Source organism: Caretta caretta, chromosome 2 (genome assembly GCF_965140235.1).
Source record: "Caretta caretta isolate rCarCar2 chromosome 2, rCarCar1.hap1, whole genome shotgun sequence".
Classification (NCBI taxonomy): Eukaryota; Metazoa; Chordata; order Testudines; family Cheloniidae; genus Caretta; species Caretta caretta.
Genome location: NC_134207.1, coordinates 32,818,020 through 32,831,695, shown reverse-complemented (window position 1 = coordinate 32,831,695; position 13,676 = coordinate 32,818,020). Strand labels below are relative to the sequence as shown.

Here is a 13,676-nt window from a genome sequence, read left to right as displayed (position 1 = left end):
CATAAGCTCTAAGGGGTGGGACCATGGCATGCACTGCAAGTATATTTGGGCCTGCTAAGAAGGAGTAGGGGGAACAGGTAACAGGACCCTGGGAAACAAGGCTCTACAGCGTCAGAGCTATGGATATGCTTGCTTGAAACTAACCCCTATAAACATTGCATTGCCTGCACTTCAGACTTCTGGTCTTCTGCTTTCTGTCTGCGTGACAAGAACCAGGGAAGGGGTGAAGGAAAACCCCTAACATTAGTGATAGGTGAAAAGATCCTTCTTAGGATCCCACTCCAGCAAAGCACTTAAACACATGTAATTTTAAGCATGTGAATAGTTTCACAGACAATAGAAATGCGAGATCAAAATTTTTTTATGTAATTATTGTACAGGTTCAAATTTCTGCACAGAGCTTGGCTAAACATGCATTTGAATGTGACTTTCAAACGTGGACATAAAGGTTTTATTTTCTTTATACCATATACTGATGTAAGCTTTCAGTAGTCTGAAATGTACATAATATTCATTACCAAAAGTCAGCTTCTGTCAGGGAGCAATACGTAGGAACTAGTATATTTCAAATAAAGTACTTTTCAAAGAAAATGCCACGATAGCTGCCTCAGAACAGTCTGTTCATGCTGATGTGCTCTAATCTCTGATGGTCAAATAGATGGTAGCAGTACTTCATTGACTTCTCCTGGTGTCAGTACCTATTCTCCAGCAATGGAGCAAAGGACACATCCTATATCTTATTATATTAATCAATATCATTACACCACCAAAAGGAAGTGGATGTTGCAGCAATAGTGAATGCTATCAGTTTCTCTATGGCCTTGCATAAAATACTTAAGTTTCTTCTTTATATTATTGCAATACCCAGAGGCCTCACTGAAATCAGGGCCCCATTGGGCTAGGCACGGTACAAATAATACAGGAAGAATGGTCCTTGCAACAGAGCACTTACAATTTATATAGACAAGGCAGACACTATGTGGAAGGAGAAATGGAGGTGAAACCATTTCCCCCAAGATAATTGGTAGAGGTGAGACCAGAACTCAGCTCTCTGGAAAGTGCCTAATCCTTTGGAACATAGCACCTCTTACATACATAACCCCATGTTTGAAGCACTGTAGGAACAATAATAATTCTGACAAAGCCCTTGTGAGGTAGTAATTAGAGATTATTCTTCAAGTATTACAGATGGGGAAACAAGACACAGATAAGTGACATGACTTGCTCTACATCATACACTGAGTCCAAAAGTAGAATGGACTACACTTCATCTAATAGACAAGGCATGTTTCTTGCCATGGCCACTGTCATAAATATAAAAGGAAGGGTAAACCCCTTTGAAATCCCTCCTGGCCAGGGGAAAGCTTCTTTCACCTGTAAAGGGTTAAGAAGCTAAAAGTAACCTCGCTGGCACCTGACCAAAATGACCAATGAGGAGACAAGATACTTTCAAAAGCTGGGAGGAGGGAGAGAAACAAAGGGTCTGTGTGTCTGTCTATAGTCTGTCTGTAGGCTGGTTTCTGCAGGGGATAGACCAGGAATGGAGTCTTAGAACTTTTAGTAAGTAATCTAGCTAGGTATGTGTTAGATTATGATTTCTCTAAATGGCTGAGAAAAGAATTGTGCTGAATAGAATAACTATTTCTGTCTGTGTATCTTTTTTGTAACTTAAGGTTTTGCCTAGAGGGGTTCTCTGTTTTTGAATCTAATTACCCTGTAAGATATCTACCATCCTGATTTTACAGGGGGGATTTCTTTATTTCTATTTACTTCTATTTTTATTAAAAGTCTTCTTGTAAGAAACTGAATGCTTGTTCATTGTTCTCAGATCCAAGGGTTTGGGTCTGTGGTCACCTATGCAAATTGGTGAGGCTTTTTATCCAACATTTCCCAGGAAAGGTGGGGTGCAAGTGTTGGGAGGATTGTTCATTGTTCTTAAGATCCAAGGGTCTGGGTCTGTAGTCACCTAGGCAAATTGGTGAGGCTTTTTACCAAACCTTGCCCAGGAAGTGGGGTGCAAGGTTCTGGGAAGTATTTTGGGGGGAAGGACGCGTCCAAACAGCTCTTCCCCAGTAACCAGTATTAGTTTGGTGGTGGTAGCGGCCAGTCCAAGGACAATGGGTGGAATATTTTGTACCTTGGGGAAGTTTTGACCTAAGCTGGTAAAGATAAGCTTAGGAGGTTTTTCATGCAGGTCCCCACATCTGTACCCTAGAGTTCAGAGTGGGGGAGGAACCTTGACAGCCACAATCTCTGCCTTGTGCATTTTTTTCATATTATGAGCTACCAGTATAAATTAACTACAGGTGTCATACATTATCCAATATTTCAGGCACAGTGTTATGTTATTTTAAAGACTAAATATAGTTAGGACTTTTTAAAAATCTTTTATTTACTTTTGACTTTGTAGATAATTTGATTATGTTTTTATTACTTTTGCTTTTTGTATCTTCAACATTTTTTTAACTCATGACTCAGACCCTCATGTAAATGAGTTCTCTAGGACTTCCTGTCATTCTGGTTTAAAAATCTCAACTAACTAAAACTGGTCATTTTTAAGTTATGCACCCATGTGTCCTTGTTAGCAGAAAGATGTTGGAAAAACTGGACGGAGTTCAAAGAGATGCAACAAACTGATGAAGGGCCTGGAGGGACTGACTTTCCCCCAGCCCCGGAGCTGCTGCAGCGGGGAGAGGTGCCTCTCCCCGCCAGCCCAGGTGCTGCTGCAGGGAGAGAGGGCTGGGGGGAATCTTCTCTCCCCACTGCGGCCCTGAGGCAGCCTGCACCCCGAACCCCTCATCCCTAGAGCCCCATCCCAAAGTCTGCACCCCCACCCAGAGCCCTCACTCCCCTGCACCCCAACCCTCTGCCCCAGCCCTGAGCCCCCTCCTACGCTCCAAACCCCTCGGCCCCACCCCCGCCACACATCACCTCCATATTGGTGCACATAACAAAATTCATTCTGCACATTTGTGGGAAAAATTAGAGGGAACATTGGACCACATCAGCACAGACAAGGCCTAATTTTTCTGCCCTCATGAGACATATGAAAACAAATTCTCACTGAAAAGCTTCATATACACAGATTTCAGAGTAGCAGCCGTGTTAGTCTATATTCGCAAAAAAAAAAAGGAGTACTTGTGGCACAATTTGTTAGTCTCTAAGGTGCCACAAGTACTCCTTTTCTTTTCATATACACAGGGAGCCTGTTTGCCACTACCTTGCACCTGATGTAATCATTTATTCATGCGGCAGACAAGGGAAACGTGGTGCGAAATGCTACCATTCTAATCTCCTAGCATATTTTACATCTACTTTTCACAGGTTTAAATAACACCAGGAATAAAGCAGTGGACAATCAAGCCAATAAGTTTGTTTTAAAATATATCAACATATATCACTGTTAAACTTTAACACTGTTAAACTTCAGTTCAGGCTGACAGAGCAGGGTTTGATTTGGTGAGTACAAAACAGTGATTTTTGGGAAATACACCCCCTCTTTTTCAGAGTTTTCCAGATTCCCCCAAACCACTTGAGACTTACATCTTGGCTGGATAGATTATCTGTATTGAGACAATTCATGTAGTTCCTGTTGCTAGGGAAACTGCATTGTTTTTCTGAAACATTCACAATGACTGATTCCTTGTGAATTTCTGTCTCTCAGCATACTGGTCAAAAGCATATACACAAAAAAGACAAACATGCAGCGTAAGTTGAAGGACTTCTACTAAAGAACCTTGATATGGTTTACAATGACTTCAAGTGCCTTGAACACACCATGTGTCAAAATCCTAAACATGCAAGCTACCCTGCACAGGTTGAGCCCATGGACTTCGATAGAACGCTCACATACTTACCATGCATGTACATAAATGTTCAGAGGCTTGAGGCCTTTGACTGTGAGCTCTCCTACTCTGCACAGTAATAGTCTCATAAGGGATAATCTGAGTCTCATTGCGAGGAAACTCCATCCCTTGATTCACTGAAAACATGATGGGGAAGAGACATGTTAGAATATCCAGTAGGGAATGAACCTTCATTGGCATATTATAAAAAGCAATAGAAACTACAGTTAGTTGAGTAATCAAGAGAAGAAGGGTGAGCCAGTGATTAGGATGCTACTTTGGGATTCAGGCAGTCTGTGTTCAATTCCCTTCTCCACCACAGACTTCCTGTGTGCCCTTAGGCATGTTGCTTAGTTTCTGCGCCTCAGTCCTCTTTTACAAAGAAGGATAGTAGCAACTGCCCTGTACCTCTCCACCATATACAAAAAGAATGCCCCTGTCCTTGGAATCTGAAAGTTTTTTCCCCATAATATTCTTCCATTCCATGTCTACTGGAGGAGGTAGGACAAGAAGTAGTGGGTTTAACCTGAAAAAAGGGAGATTTAGGTTAGAGACTAAGAAAATCTTTCTAACTCCAAGGGTAGTTTAACCTCTGGAATAGGCTTCCAGGGAGATTGTGGAATCCCCATTGCTGGAGGCTTTTAAGAACAGATTGAACAAACACATTTCAGGGATGGTCTAGGAGGTTTACTTGATCCTGACTCAACGCATGAAGCTGGACTTAATGACATCTCAAGCTCCCTTCCAGCTCTACATTTCTATGATTTCCATAGTTCTAGGCTACTTCTGCGGCTGTGATAGTCTTTCTGGGAGTTCTGCCTCCACATACTCCTCCTCCATCTGCTGCTCTGCCTCCATGTCCTCCTTCATCTCCTGTATCACCTCTGCCCACATAGACAGGAAACACAAATTATACCTGCATCAGTTTGAGGCAAGCAGCCCTTGGGTCTGTCATTTTGGTCAAGGAGAATGAGTGGAAGAAATCACAAAGGAGGAAGTGTTTCATTAGACCTTATGAAATCTACAGTGAGGACTGTGTCCCTGCCATGTTTCAAGCTTTCATGTCCCCCACCTCCCAACCCATGTACCATTTTTTTTTAATGTGGCAAAAAAAATTCACAGTCAGAAAGACATATTTGGTCACTTGCATGTAACTCAAAACCAATGGAGGGGATTTGGCTTAAGCTTTCCAAAGAAGTTCAACTTTGGATGAGCCCCGGTAGAGAAGGTTTCAGGCCTGCTCCCTGTACTGATAACACCAAAAGTGCGCACAGTCAAGGGTTCTCTTTTAGTAAAATTGCACCTAGAGTACAGCTCTGTTTGGACGTCTCCCATCCAACTACTGATCCAGATCCAGTAAGGTCACTCTGATGTAATATGACAGCAGGAGATACCTTTAGACTTTTCTGGCTGTGTATGTCTACGGGCATTTTGGAGCCTGCAGGAGGGAGCCTCCCAGCCTGGGTTGACAGGCTCTGGCTAGTGGGGCTCATGCTAGCACTCTCAAACAAGCTGTGTATACAGTGCTTTGAAGTTGTGGCTCAAGCTAGAGATTGGGCCCTGAAGCCCACCCCCCTTCCTAGGCTTCAGAGTGCGAGCGCCGGCCCATGCTGCAACATCAAAGAGCTGTCTAAAATCAGTTGACCTGGGCTGGGTGGCTTGCTGCTGCAGGCTCCAAAATGCTGGTAGACATACAGTAAATGGGTAATCTCACAATAATCGTTCTCAGACTTCTGATCATGGCCACTAGAATGTATCGGTTAAGATTCCTAAGTTTCATTTCAGGTAGAAGTCCCTGGACTAATGCCCACTTTCCAAGAGGCTGCCCTGGGAAGATTATAGTTACAAAGATAGTTAAGGCCCAGTGGCAATTCCTAGCACTGTTGCCAATAGTAATTGTATGTTCACGCTGAGTGCCAAGTTCTCTGCTAGCGTAACAAATTCAGTGGAATGGTAGCAGCAGAGAATTTGGCCCTGAGCGCCTGGCATTGCCCTTGGAGTCTCTAATTCAACTATACATTTCAAAGGTGCTAGACAAGTCTACAGATGATCAAACTGGGTGTGTACAACAGCGGAAATGTCATCTGGAGTGAAGGAGAGGAGGGGCTGTTAAAACAAAGATGAAAAATCCATCTGAAAGAGAAGGAGAAATACAAATAATAGTAATGTCGGCAGTGGTGCTGGAACAATTTGTACAGTGTGGGTGCTGAGAGCCATTGAACTAAACTGTAAACCTTGTATATAATGGAAACCACTTCAAGTCACGGGGTGCGGCAGTGCTCCTAATTCACCTCTGAATGTCAGGGAAACACTGTCGTGCTGATGTAGGTATTAATTTGGCATCGGCGTGGGTTTGGCTGCTGCAGCCCAGAGTAGGACCACGGAGTGGCCACAGTAGAAATGTTCGATTGTTTTTAAATGACCAGCAGCAAGGGTACTTTCCTTGTGACTTCAGCGTTTCAAGCAGAGCAGAGTCCCAGCTGAGTGGGGGAGGTCTGGCAGCTGCCAGACTGATTCATTCATGCAGATATTACTCAGCCCAAAACATCCTGTGTGTCGTTTCACAGAAATGCTCTGCTTGCGTGGGTGTCTCCTGCGCTTGTTTTCTGTTACATTTACCGCAGACCTGGGGGGGTGGGGGGAGGGGAAAGAGGGAATCTTTTGCTTAACCACCACATCACCCCAAAAAAGAGACACCTACTGTCTTGACTTTTCACAGCATTATTCTATACCACAGAAGTCAATGGGAATTTTGCAACCCCTATTACTGAATATCTATAAACATACAAGAATGTGAATGGGTTTTCTTGATGTGTACTATTCCTTGGCTTTCTGAATGGGGCGTGTGAACTAGGTTCTGCCTGACTTACACAGGTCCATAGTGGGGAGGGGGGAGGGAAATGGAGCACGTACACTATCCTCCCCATCACCTAAGCTTTTGCTCTTGGCAGCTTTTACTCCTTTCTCTCCAGCTCTCCACATACAAACCCTCACTAAAACCTATTTCTTCTCCAGCTCCTCCATGATCCACTCTTCTCTCTCTTTCCATCCCTGTTGCTGAAATCCTCACCCAAACCTTAGTTATCTCTCGCCTTAACTTTTGTATTGTCCTCCTCTCTGACCTGCCTCCCCTCACCTGCCCCACTCTTCCCCACCTGCCCAAAATACACCTGCCACAATAATTTTCCTTTTCCACTACTTGTACCAGGTGACTTCTCTTCTCAGATCACTTTGCTGGTTACCTAGCATCATGTTCTGATCCAGAGTCAAATTTTTTCCCGGCAAAGCCCAGCAATCTTCTTGTTGCCCATGTCTCTGCTTTCATATTTTCCTATTTCCTATTTTAATGCTTTTTTCCACCATTCCCTGTCTCCTAACCTCTTTTTTCACTACCTTCTCCAAAATATTTACAGATTTACCCTATTGTAAACCCATGTATTCTCTAAATGTAAGAATTTGCAGTATAAAATAAGCCCAGCTACGTTATGTGGCAAGTTGTTATGTCCTTCTTACGGCTTACTTTTTCTGATAAAACACACCTTTCTGTCCCTTTGGTGTACAAATTCACCAGTTTACTGGCATATAACTTCCTCACCATTTACATCCTCTCAGAATTTGGCCCTAATATATGGTGATGTACGTTATGCAAACAAGATATGTACAGTTAGGGCCAAATTCTTTCCTGGGTTATAACCCCACTGATGTGACAGGTATAACAAGGGATGATTCTAGCCTACAGGAATCACATATACTTTTTGGTAACAACTAGTCAGACCACACAGCCAAGGCTTGCTATTCACTTGGAAGATTAAACTGATAGTTATTGCAAATGGACTGGAATCATTGTTAGTGGCTTTGGAGAGTCTCTCATTTGGTTCACTGACTAAACCCTGACTGATAACTGGATTACCCAAGGGTATTTCACCTCTTCTCTAATCTTCAGCATGTTTTGGTGAATTTTACTTGTCTTCTCTATCAATGCGTTTCAAGGAAGCTACAGCTGAGCCACTCTCAGCCCACTGTGTGTCTGATCAGTTTTTTGAAAAAAGATAAAAAGCTGTAACAGGCTAGATCTCCCCAGGAGATGATACTACACTGAAATCAACACAACAGATTATATTTGCCTCCTGTTTTCACTAATCCGATTTAAAATGGAATGAGTAGCTTAATCACCTGGGTCACAGCCTTTACTCAGCCACTGAGGGTACAACATCCTCCCTCATTCACCCTTGCTCAGATTGTGACTGGCTGCAGCGGAAAAAGCAGGGGTTATTTTGTTCTGGTTCTCTGATCTGCTCGTAGGGCAGTACAGCCAGAGCCATCCCTTGGGTATGGCAAATCAAGGCGACTGCCCTGGGCCCCAGGGTTTGGGGCCCCCCGCGCTAATCATGAGGAGGCGGTCAGGGAGGTGAGGCGGGTGGGCAAGCGGGATGAGGAGGTGAATGGCAGGCGGGCAGGTGGGCGGGGGGGGGCAAGGAGGAGCCCCCCCCACCAGAACCTTCCCCTCCCCCACAGCACCTCCTACCCACTGACGCGCCCTGCCGATCAGCACCTCCCCCTCTCTCCCAGCACCTACTGCCTGCTGCAGATCAGATGTTTTGTGGCCTCAGGAGGTGCTGGGGGGAAGGGGAGAGGAGCAAGGGTGCAGCAAGTTTGGGGGAGGGGCGGAACTGGGTAGGGAAGAGGCGGAGGTGGAGCAGGTGTGGGAAGAAGCAGGTTGGAGGCCTTGTGGGAAGGGGTGGAGTGGGGGAAGCCTGGGCAGAGCCGGGGGGAGCACCTCCCTGCAGATTAAAACGTGGTGCCTATGTCATGGGCCCACTGCGGATGGTCCTGAGTACAGCTGTGCACTGCCCTTTTCTCAAGGCATATTATACAGTTGCAATTGAGACCATGATTCTTGCCTTTTAATATGGTCAGAAAAAGTGCCACAAAACCAGACAGAACTTTGAGAGTAAGGAAGAGGGGAAACAGCAAGAAATTAACATGTTGCAAATATTTGTTCTATACATCTTGCAAACTAGCTCTCACACAGCCTTGTATCTCCCGCCATTCCTTCAGCGTTCAATAGATTTAACTTTAAAGGCACTCTAGATGCTGAAGGAATTAATGGATCTGATACTTTGTAGAAGACAGAGCCAGTTAGTTTACCAAGATCAAGTCTGTGTTTGTTAACAAGAATGAATAGGGTCTACTGGATTTACTCTTGATATAGCTAAAATAATGCTTTCAAAAAGCCAGAAAAGTGCAAAATATAAAGGCCAGGGGTACACACGTGCTTTCATTTCAAGTTGAAAACTCATGAGTGAATTTTTTTAAGAATAATTGTTGTTTCAGTTTGTTGGCATGCTTCATCGTGAAAAATTAACATGCCAAAAGGCCTTCAGTGGCTCTACAATGAGGATTCTGACATTCATCTATCTCAAAGGACTGCTGTAAGGCATAATGAAAAATGTTTGTTAAAGTGCTATGTAAGTACAAAGTAGTTATTATTGTAACAGAGAATTTAATGGAACTCAATTATTCCCAGCTACCAGTGCTGTACTGTGGAAGTTTCACACACTGAAAAATAGGTGAAAGAGATTGGACGTTCGTACAGATAAGAACATCCAGAATTATAATAGTTGATGTTAATGAAAAGGTTTTGGAAGAACTACAAAATTTCATGGTTCTGGGTTAAGTTAGGATGAGACTTTCATGGGGGCAAACTATACCACATTTGCTTACTGGGGGGTTTCTTGCACATCCTGTGAAGCATCTGATGCTGACTACTGTCAGAAATTGTTCCTATGGTCCCATGTTTCAGATGAATATTTTATCCTGTTTTCCTGGGCAGGTGTATGGAACAGGGAGATGGGTGAGTAGTTGATTGGAAACTCAAGGAAATGGGGGAGTTCTAACTTTAAGGATCTGGTAGATTTGGGAGAATTTCAGTATTTGGATTCTAATTGTTGTCCATAGTTTATACTTGATTGTATATATCCAAGAATGAATGGATAAGTCTAAAACCAAGCACATTTGCATGTTTGAGCAAAAAATGACATAATCTTTGAAATCCTAAATTACTTTCAGGTGAAAATTAGTTCTAATTTCACATATTTCTCTTGTGAAACATTGCTGCTTCATAGGGATTTCACAAGAAAACAATTTCTGGGTAAGGAAACAGCCCAAGAATGTAATTTTGCATACAAGTTCCATTCACATACAGTCTATTACTCATCATATACCAGATTTTTTCTGACCTTGTTCAGTCCATATCAAATCTCCACAGTGGTCAGAACAAATGTATATGCACAGATAACAAACATAGTCCTTTAAATCATGCTAGCAATCAGAGTTTATTTTTAGTCTTGCAAAATAATGGCATACCTATTAATTAGCTTAAAACCTTTTGCCATGTAAGTGCTAACACACAGTGTTCTCTGATGTAAAGACTGTGGTCTATCACCTCTGCTAACAGATTGTCTTGGGTTATAGAAATGATCACGACACAAACTATAATATTTTACAATAATTTAAAGCTATTTTTCAAGTCCTCGCTACATGTGCCATAGCTCATTTGCAACCCAGTGTGTGGGAGCCACAGGCCCACCCCCAAAATCTATGATTGGCTAGCATCAGAGAGCACCACCAACACTGTGTCTACCAGGACAGTCCTCTCTATTTCGGGAACAGAATGGCGAAGGAGATTGGCTGACAGACCAACAGACTTTCCTCGGGGGAGCAGGGTCACTCCCAAACAAAGACAAATACTTGCTTGCAATGGAATTGAGTTTCACTGGAGGTGGCGGGGGTGGAGTGCTGTTATTCCAGAACCAAGTGTGGAGATTGGCTGGGGGTCTGGATGATGCTAAGCCAGCCAGCTGCACTGTGGGCAGAGGCTAGAAAAGACACTGCGGTTATGCAGAGTTTAGGTACTGAGAGGGAGAGCAGTTAGACTCATCTGGAAGCTGCAGCAAAGGGTTTGATCCAAAGAACAGCTGGATTTAGCTGGGAGGTCCAGACCACCTGACAGCAACAGACTTGGATTGTCCAGGCAACAGGAATTATAATCCAGCCCTCAACAAGTTTGCAGCGCACACTAGCATCAAGAAAAGGAGTACTTGTGGCACCTTAGAGACTAACAAATTTATTTGAGCATAAGCTTTCGAGCTGTATCTCATGAAAGCTTAAGCTCAAATAAATTTGTTAGTCTCTAAGGTGCCACAAGTACTCCTTTTCTTTTTGCGAATACAGACTAACACGGCTGCTACTCTGAAACACTAGCATCAGTGACTGCAACAAAGGGTACAAAGATTGGGCAGGGGCTATTGGAACTATTAATTGAGTCAGAGAGCATTAATCTCTATATTTAGGTGTTGGGGAACTGGGTCCATTGTATTATTGCTGGGGAATGTATATATGTGATTTCCCACAGGGGTTTCCTCCTGGTATTATCCCTGAGGGCTTGCCTGGCTTAGCTAAGAGTATTGCATTCTTGCTGAGAGCAGTGTTTATTCCTGGGGTTAACTCATGCCTCCCACTGGGGACTGAATCCGGGTGGGGTAAGAGGGTGTAGGAGTTAGGAACTGGGAACCAATCCCAGGGTTTCTCCCACCTGACAAATAAATAATAGTGACGAACAAACCTTGCAAAGAACACACTTGGAATGCAAAGATGCATAAAAGTGACAAGCAAAGAAAGAATACAGGAAAACTAGCTTTTTCTCAAATAAAAATGCTTGCTTCAGATTTATCTGAGTTTTGGATGAAAGTCCAAGTAAAATTTATGTTATCCAAAAGTTTGCTTATTTCTAATAATGTAAATTACTTATTCCTCGGATAACTGTGATCAGTATTATTCTGTAAGCAGGGCTTACAGGGACAGACTACCAAAACCTTGAGAAGTGGCAAAACAAAGAGGTTTTTTTTGGCCATCACTCCATTCAGGCAGGGCTCCAATTTCCACACTGTTATGCCACAGCAGCAAGCAATGCACTTGTATCAAACTTTAGGCTCGCACCAGGCCTACCTTCCTTCAGAGAGGCTGTATCAGGAAGCAGGCTTTCATAGCAAGACCCAACAACAATCCCACATCAGGCCTCTTTCGTCTCAGGGAGGGTCCAGCAAGAAGTGTCTCTCAAGCAGTTCCTAGCCCCAGGCGAGCCTCTTCCACAGAGTGAGAGCTGGAGATCTGCTCTCCTTCCTAGGCAGCTCCCTACTGAGCTGGTTTTTCCCCTTTCAGCTGCTCCCGCCAAACCAGACACTACTGTATGTGTAGTGGGGTGGAGCTGATTGAGCCCACAGCAGCAGGTTAACACTTTCCTAGCTAGTCTGGGGTTAGTGTAGCACATTAGATATTCCTATTTAGCTGTCTCACATGGATACGTCTCTATATTGCCTTTTAGGTTGCATGTCTAATTTCGTTTTTCAGTCCCTTCTGAAATAAAAAAGACTCATTCAATTTTAGCTGATCACATCCCATCTTCCAAAGAAGACAAATCAATGTAATTGAAAAACAGTGGTCCAGATTCTAAGGTTTGGTTGAGTTGCATTTGGCACAGGACCAAGGGAGGGGAACAATGAAATTATGCCTCTCTTCTGCTCCCTTTGCCTGGGGACGGGAGGGGAGGGGGGGAAGGAGGCAGAGTGCCCCCACTGCCCAGCATAAGTTAGAGCAGTCTTAGAATCATAGAATATCAGGGCTGGAAGGGACCTCAGGAGGTCATCTAGTCCAACCCCCTGCTCAAAGCAGGACCAATCCCCAATTTTTGACCCAAATGGCCCCCTCAAGGATTGAACCCACAACCCTGGGTTTAGCAGGCCAATGCTCAAACCACTGAGCTATCCCTCCCCCCAAGGGTCTTGATGCTGCTATAACCAATGCCAAAAGCAATAGCCCCCTAGGGACTGTTCCATTGGCCCAACATCTTTGGCACACAAGATGTCCTGACCACTCCACTTTCCTCCACCAGTGTCTCCAGAATGTCCACTGTGCCAGGGGAAGGAGTTAGTAGTATAATAGAGCTTTCTGCTCACTCTGTACCATACAGCAGTACAGAGGGGACAAAGTGGTCCCAAAGATCTAAGCTAATGTATTATTTTTGCTCATTTATCAGGAACATCCAGCCATGCACAGCTGATGTCATTGCATCCATTATCGCTGTGCTACAATAGAAACAATAGTGTGTGTCAGTAAAATTGCTTATGCATGGGTCTCTTGTGGTGTGTTTAAGAGGATCAGTTACTTTTAACTGAGCCAATCTATTTCAGTAAAAGACCAAGAGCTAAATCATCATTGGTGTAAATCAGCATAGCTCCATTGATTGCAATAGTGTGGCTACTATTTGCACCAGCTGATGATCTGGCCCACAGAGAATTGGAGCGGGGCTCATGACTCTCCCAAACTTCCAGAACAGCGGCCATGCAACTCCACCCCATCTCAGGATGGGTGGATGACACACAGGTTGAGAACTGTTGTTTCAGGCACTCTTTTTTTTCTCATGCCTTTTCACTGGATTCTTTGGAAGACATTTATCCAGCAATAGATAAAACACGTGGCTGTCAATTAATCAGTTTGCAACACCAAATGAAACACTTTCTTCCAAACTATTAGATTAGCATTTTGAACTGAAAACTCTGCTGAACATTCAATTACAGATGTGTCTGTTGCCGGCTGAATGACAGATAAATTCATAGCAACTGGGGTTTGCATAAAAATATTAACAAGATTGCAGTATTTTAAGCAGTGATTAACGGCTTGTCTACATGGTATGTTAGTCTGCACCAGAGGGGTGTAAATTCTAATGGGCAGAAGCGTGTTGCACACTAATTGGACTATTCTCTAGTGAGCATT

General features: G+C 43.6%; 1 long non-coding RNA gene across 3 annotated transcripts in view; it reads right to left on the bottom strand.

Annotated features, from left to right (window-relative positions):
• LOC125632763 (uncharacterized) overlaps positions 1-12,055 on the bottom strand; it is a 64,323-nt gene extending 52,268 nt beyond the window's left edge. For all 3 annotated transcript variants that reach the window (XR_007355405.2, XR_012666896.1, XR_007355406.2), the window contains exon 1: positions 11,853-12,055. This is a non-coding gene — a long non-coding RNA (uncharacterized LOC125632763). The remainder of the gene's footprint in view (positions 1-11,852) is intronic.
• Positions 12,056-13,676: the final 1,621 nt, after the last annotated feature.